Source organism: Arachis duranensis, chromosome 2, assembly GCF_000817695.3.
Source record: "Arachis duranensis cultivar V14167 chromosome 2, aradu.V14167.gnm2.J7QH, whole genome shotgun sequence".
NCBI classification, from domain to species: domain Eukaryota; kingdom Viridiplantae; phylum Streptophyta; class Magnoliopsida; order Fabales; family Fabaceae; genus Arachis; species Arachis duranensis.
In genome coordinates this window covers 54,769,858-54,776,354 of record NC_029773.3, presented here as the reverse complement: position 1 = coordinate 54,776,354, position 6,497 = coordinate 54,769,858, and positions in this window count along the sequence as shown.

Here is a 6,497-nt window from a genome sequence, read left to right as displayed (position 1 = left end):
ATATCCAAAAACAACGAACAACACACTACTTTAAGATTGGTATTGGTATTGTTTATTGGAAATGATATGCTATCTTTTTTGCCAATTGCTCTGCTATTTCACACACTAAATCCTTACATGAAGGTTTTTCTTTGATATTGAAAACTGATTTCCCTTTGAATGATAATGTTCTATTATAACTAAATTATGCATACCTTTTACTTGTAAAAGGTGAACCTGTAAAACCCCGACAAATGCCAAATAATTAATAAATTAATTATAAATAAAGAGGATTAAAGAATTAGAAATTTATAATTTGGGAAAGTAAAAAATAATTAGGATACGAATTAAAGCACTAATCTTAAAGGTTTTGACCTAAAGTTGAGCCAACGGGCTAAAACAATTGAATCAAGCTTCACCGGGCCAAAGCCCACATTATTTAAACTCACACTTAACCTATTCTGGTTTGATTTTGAAATGATTTAAAACTGAAAATAGTTGAGAAGAGTTTGATAAATGGTTTGGTTGGGAAGAGTTTGATAAATGGTTTAGAGGAGATGCTGTCAAAATTTTTATAAAACTTTGAGAGTTATATATTTTGGGATTTTTAAACGGAATTAAAAGAATGGATTGTTGAAGTTAATTTGAGACTTTTGTTCTGGTGAAAAGGAGCTTTATGAAAGAGAAATGCATTCGAATTGTTTTTAACAAAAGATTTTGATATTTGAAACACTTGGGCAGTACGCAAAGGTTATGGCTTAGTCTTACTTGCTCTATGTCAAGATTTTAAGAAAGTTGTGATTATGAATGTGAGTTTTGACCTGGCAAAGATCGTGGTGGTGTATTGCTTGTCCGGTGTCGCAATGTCTGTGGGGATCTTGGTGGTGTACCACTCACAAATGGTAAGGATCGTGGTTATTTACCACCCAGGAGTGTGTGTTTTCAATTGAAAATCTTACGAGGATTGTGGTCGTGTACCTTTCGAAATGGTGGGGATCGTGGTGGTGTACTGCTCACCAGTTTTCAAGAGGATGATATCTGGGTTAGCTACCGGATATGTTAGATTCTAGCAAAGTAACTGACACGTGAATTCATGGCATGTAGGACAGGCATGCATCATACTGCATTTATTTGCTATTGTTTGAGTGTGCTTAATTGTTTTGATTTGCCTATTTGATAAATTATGTTTAATTGATTGGTGCGTGAAATTACACTTCGCACAACTGAACCAGCAAGTGCACTAGGTCGTCCAAGTAATACCTGAGTGAGTCAGGGTCGATCCCACGAGGGTTGTGATTTGAAGCAAGCTATGGTTATCTTGTAGATCTTAGTCAGGCGGATAGAAAAGTTGGTTAGTTGTTTAAAAGCATAAAAGTAAAATATATAAAACGTTACTCAGTAGATGGTGAATGCAATGATATGAAGATGGTTAAGGCTTGGATATGCTTTGTTCTTCTGGATTAATCCGATCTTACTATCTACTCCAACTGTGAATGATTTCTTCTATGGCATCCTGTATCTGATCAACGCCTTTCTTGAGAGGTCGCCGATTCTCCTCCAGAGCAGAACACCAGGGTTAGTGTGCATCTAGTCTGATTGAGGGTGAAGCTCCTGCAGTCCATTCCCCTTAGTGATCCTACTCAAAATGCCATAGACAAGGTTGAATCTTTCGGATCAAAGAATGCTATGCCTTGGGTTCTAGCCTCTACCACAAAGACCCTAATCTCCCCATACCTCGGCTGAACTAGTGTCTCGAGAAGTCCCCAACAAAGTCGTAGATTAGCCATCTAAGATATGTATAATCAAGCTAGTGGTTCATCATTGTCCGATGAAAGACTCACTCTGAACTCATGTAGAATGAGATAACCTTATGCCAGTTTAACGCATTCATAAGGATGAAGAACGAAGGTACATCTTAAAATAGAGAATCAAACACGAATTGAAATAGAATAGTAGTACTTTTATTAATCCATAAAACTCAGCAGAGCTCCTCTCCTCAACCTAGGAGGTTTAGAGACTTATACTGATAGAAAATACAATGCAAAATGTGTAAAGTGGTAGAAGATCCCCTGAAAAGTGTAAAATTTCTCAAATAAGTACTAGACTAATGACTAAGGATTATATAAGAAGGGTAAAACAGTCTTTTAGTGTGAAAATCCACTTCTAGGACCCACTTGGTGAGTGTTTGGGCTGAGCTTAATTGAGATCCACGTGCTAAGAGGCCTCTAGGGCATTGAACGCTGGCTAGGGGGTCCTTCTTGGGCATTGAATGCTGGTCTCTCCTCCCTTGGGTGTTGGATGCCTGATGAATAGGGCAAGAGGCTGGCGTTAAACGCCAGTTTTGGGCCTTCAATTCTAACTCAATTCAATTGTGGTTTGATTTGGTTGCTAAGACCTTTAGCCCTTGTGTGCTTATATATGTTTTCTTGGGGATTGAATTATTTTGACCAAGTGGTTGCATGCATTTAGGTAGTTGTATTTAGATAGATTGAATTTAATTAGTTTACATTGAATAAATGTTGATACCCTTTATCTCTTTCTTGATTAAGCATGAGGACATGCTTGGTTTAAGTGTGGGGAGATTTGATGCACCACTATTTCGTTGTACATTTTGTGCTGAATTTAGGTGGATTTTATCCATTTTTCCCACATTTATTGAATGAAATGGCATGGTTTCATGATTCTTCCTTAATTTGTGCTTAAGTGTGAAAACATGCTTTTTAGGCCTTTAATTTGTTAATTTTGAATTCCCTTTGATTCCACTAGATGCCTTGATTTATTTGTTAGTGAATTCAGGTTGAAAAGGCTAGGAATGGATCAAAGGATTGAAGAGAAAATCATGCAAAGTAGAGAATCCATGAAGAAACAAGGATTTGGGATGCTGAGATCGACGCGAACGCGCAGAAGACGTGCACGCGTAGAAAGTGAAGTCACATGGTGATGCGTACGCGTGATAGACGTGTACGTGTGGATAGAAAATGCCATTGATGCGTACGCGTGACCCACGCGTACGCGTCGATACTCGCACGTGACTTCATTAAAGTGAAAACACTAGGGGCGAATTCTGGGCTTCCCAAGCCCAAATCCAACTTAGTTTCTGAGCTTATTACATGCAGAAATCAGGAGAAGTGGAGGGGGGAGTCATAATTGAATTTTGGAGGGAATGCTTTAGTTAGTTTCTAGAGAGAGAAGCTCTCTCTTCTCTCTAGAATTAGGTTAGATGTAGATTAGGATTTCTTAGATCTAGGTTTAATTCATGCTTTGATTTGCTTTTCTTTCACAATTCCTTGTTCCTCCACCTTTGGTTTTTCTAGTTTAGCATTTAATTCTTGTAATTCTTTACTTTTAGGTTGATGCACTCTTGTTTCTCGTATTTTCTTTTAATGCAATTTATGTATTGAGTTCCTTTATTGTTGATTGATTTGTTGTTAATTTCCTTGCAATTGAGTAGTTGTAGATTTATTTCTCTTGCAATTTAACTTTGCTTTCTTTTTATGCCTTCCAAGTGTTTGACAAATGCTTGGAAGGATGTTAGAGTAGATTTTTCTCCTCTTGGCTTTGGTTGAGTAATTGGAGACTCTTGAGTTATCAAACTCTTTTGTTGATTGATAATTAGAAGTTGCTAATTGACTTGAATAACACTAACTCTAGTCTTTCCTTAGGAGTTGACTAGGACTTGTGGACTCAAGTTGATTTATCCACTTTACTTTCCATAGTTAGAGGTTGACTAAGTGGGAATAATGGGCTATTCTTGCACCTTTGATGATGATAATGAGGATATGACTTCTAATTCTCATACCTTGCCAAGAGCTTTTTATCATTTGAGTTCCATTTGCTTTCTTGCCATTTGTATTTCATGTCTCTTATCAAAATCCTAAAATATACATCTCATAACCAATAACAAGAACACTTCCCTACAATTCCTTTGAAAGACGACCCGAGGTTTGAATACTTTGGTTATTTTTATAGGGGTTTGTTACTTGTGACAACCAAGTTTTTGCATGAGAGGATTGTTTGTTGGTTTAGAAACTAAACTTGCAACGAGAATTCATTTGTGAAATTCTATACCATCAAAAATCCACTCATCAAAATGGCGCCGTTGCCAGGGATTTGCAAATATGCGCTTGTTATTAGTTATTGTATATATGTGAATATTATGAATATGTTTGCCTTTTGTTTCTTTGTTAGCTCTTGCTAGTTTTAGGATTTGATTTTCTTGTTCTTATTAGTTCTTGTTTTTATTTTCTATTTTCACTCTGAATTCTCATCCTTTTGGCTATGAGTTTGGTTACAACCATGTTGTGGGAAGTGAAGATTACAATGAGAATATGCATCAAGGATGAAATAATCAAGGATGGGAGGAGCCTCAAGCATATGCTCAAGCTTCATGGCAACAACCTCCTCCAATTTCGTATAGGTACAACTCCAATCCTTATGCATATCAATCTAATGGCTATGGTGAACCCCCTTGTAGTTACCAACAAGCCCCACCATATGCCCATGAACCTCACCCTCAACATAGCCTTCAAGCATACTCACAAGCTCCTTTTCACTAAATACCTTCTTATGACCCTCGTCCATCACAAAACCAACCACCTTTGCCTCATCCTTGTGACCATTATGAGAGAAAACCTATAAAACTACCCACATTCCAATATCAATACTCCCAAGAACCACCTCAATACACCTTACCGCCATATTTCCATCAAGAAGAATCACCTTTCTATTATAAATCCTTTCTCCAAAATAATGAGCCCTCCTATCCACCCCAAGCCCCAATGGATGATTCTCTCACTCTATTCCTTCAAAGGCAAGAAGAGATGAAAAGGGATATACTAGAAGTCATGGCCACCTTAACCAAGGTAGTAAACGCTTCGGTCTCACGATTCTTATGCGCTCAAAGCACTTCCGTGGCTACATGCAAAGAATCAATAGAATAGTGTAGCATGAAGGAGAGATTAGAAGCTCCGGTGGAGAATAAGGAAGGGAATTTTGTATTGGAACAATTGGAGGAATCCATGATTGTTGAAGAAGAGGAAGAACTGGTTGAAGACTTAGGAGATGCGGAACCACCATGGGAATCTTAAGAACCTCCATCCAAGAAGCTTAATATTGATGTTGAGGATGGTGTACAACCTCCAAGGCATATCATAGTTGGAGAATTTGAAGAGGTTGATCAAGAGATGGATTCAATCATTGATGAATTTTTATCTAAAATTGAATCCATCCCCATTGAGCATGAATTTGAGGTCATTAAAGACAACTCTACACCAATTGGTGACCTTGTTGAAGACTCTTCCAATGAATGTGAAATTGATGTTGAAGTGGACTTTACACAGCCTCCCAAGTTTGATTTAATTATTGATGAGGATGAGTTGGAAGAATTTTTCAAGCAAGGAGAAGTTGAAAGAAGTTGTCAAGAGGCAGAAGTCATCAAAGAAGAACACAAGGAGTGGAGCTTATAAAGCCGTTGAAAATATCTCTCCCCAAGCCATCACCATCCATTCTTTCATTCAAGTGGGTAAATCTCTTATCCCTAAACTTTACTTTCTCACTTGAATATGGTTTGATTGAAAATGATGGTCAACTTAGAGCTCTTTGTGGAATTAAGAGTAGGAGAGAGTTGTGTAGTGGTTGGAAACCTCACTCTAAGTTCAGGATGGTCGCATGCTCAAAGTTGAATAGTAATGGTTGGTGTAGAACCAAATTGCAAGGGTCTAGGAGAATGTTTGGATGCTTAATTGAGAATTCACAAGCCTTATCACCCAGATTTAACTATGGTAGTCAACAAGAAGATGGGTGCAAGAATAAGGTTTGGGACCCCGGAATTCATTTCAACAATCAAAACTCTTGAGGCCTTGTCATTTACTTACGCTTACTTGAAGGCTTTATGCGCCTAATTTTGGGATCCTGGTGAACATTGGAGATGCAAACATTAGTGGGGATTCAAGGATGAATTCAAGCATAAGCCACCATAGCAAGGACTCCACCAAATGTCCAACTTAAGGACATAAACTAAAAGTGCTAGGTGGGAGACACCCCACCATGGTAACTTCCTTATATTCTCTTGTAGATATAATCAATGAGTGATTTGAGTTGCTATTGTAGGTAGTTTCTCTTCTTTGAATATTCTTGTTTTAATGCCTTAGTTGTTAGTTTGGTTAAATTGCACTTTGTCCTTGAATTGCATGTTGCTTGTATTACAAGGTTTGTTAGTTTTGTACTTGAAAATTTTTTGAAAAACCAATATTGTTGTTGTTTAATTTCATTTTAATTAGTTTTGGGTTATAGAGAGTGTTAGGAGTATTTTAAGCTCTATTTTAGTGATTCTGAAAAAAAAAAGGGGCAGGCACGCGTACGCGTCGATGCGCCAACATGCCCCCATACGTTTTCCAGAGAGTTGTACCCATTTTGTGCCCATTCTATGCCTTTGGCACAATTCCAACCCACGCGCACGCGTACATCACGCGTACGCATCGACGAGCACACTCCCTTTCCACGCTTATGCGTGTATGACG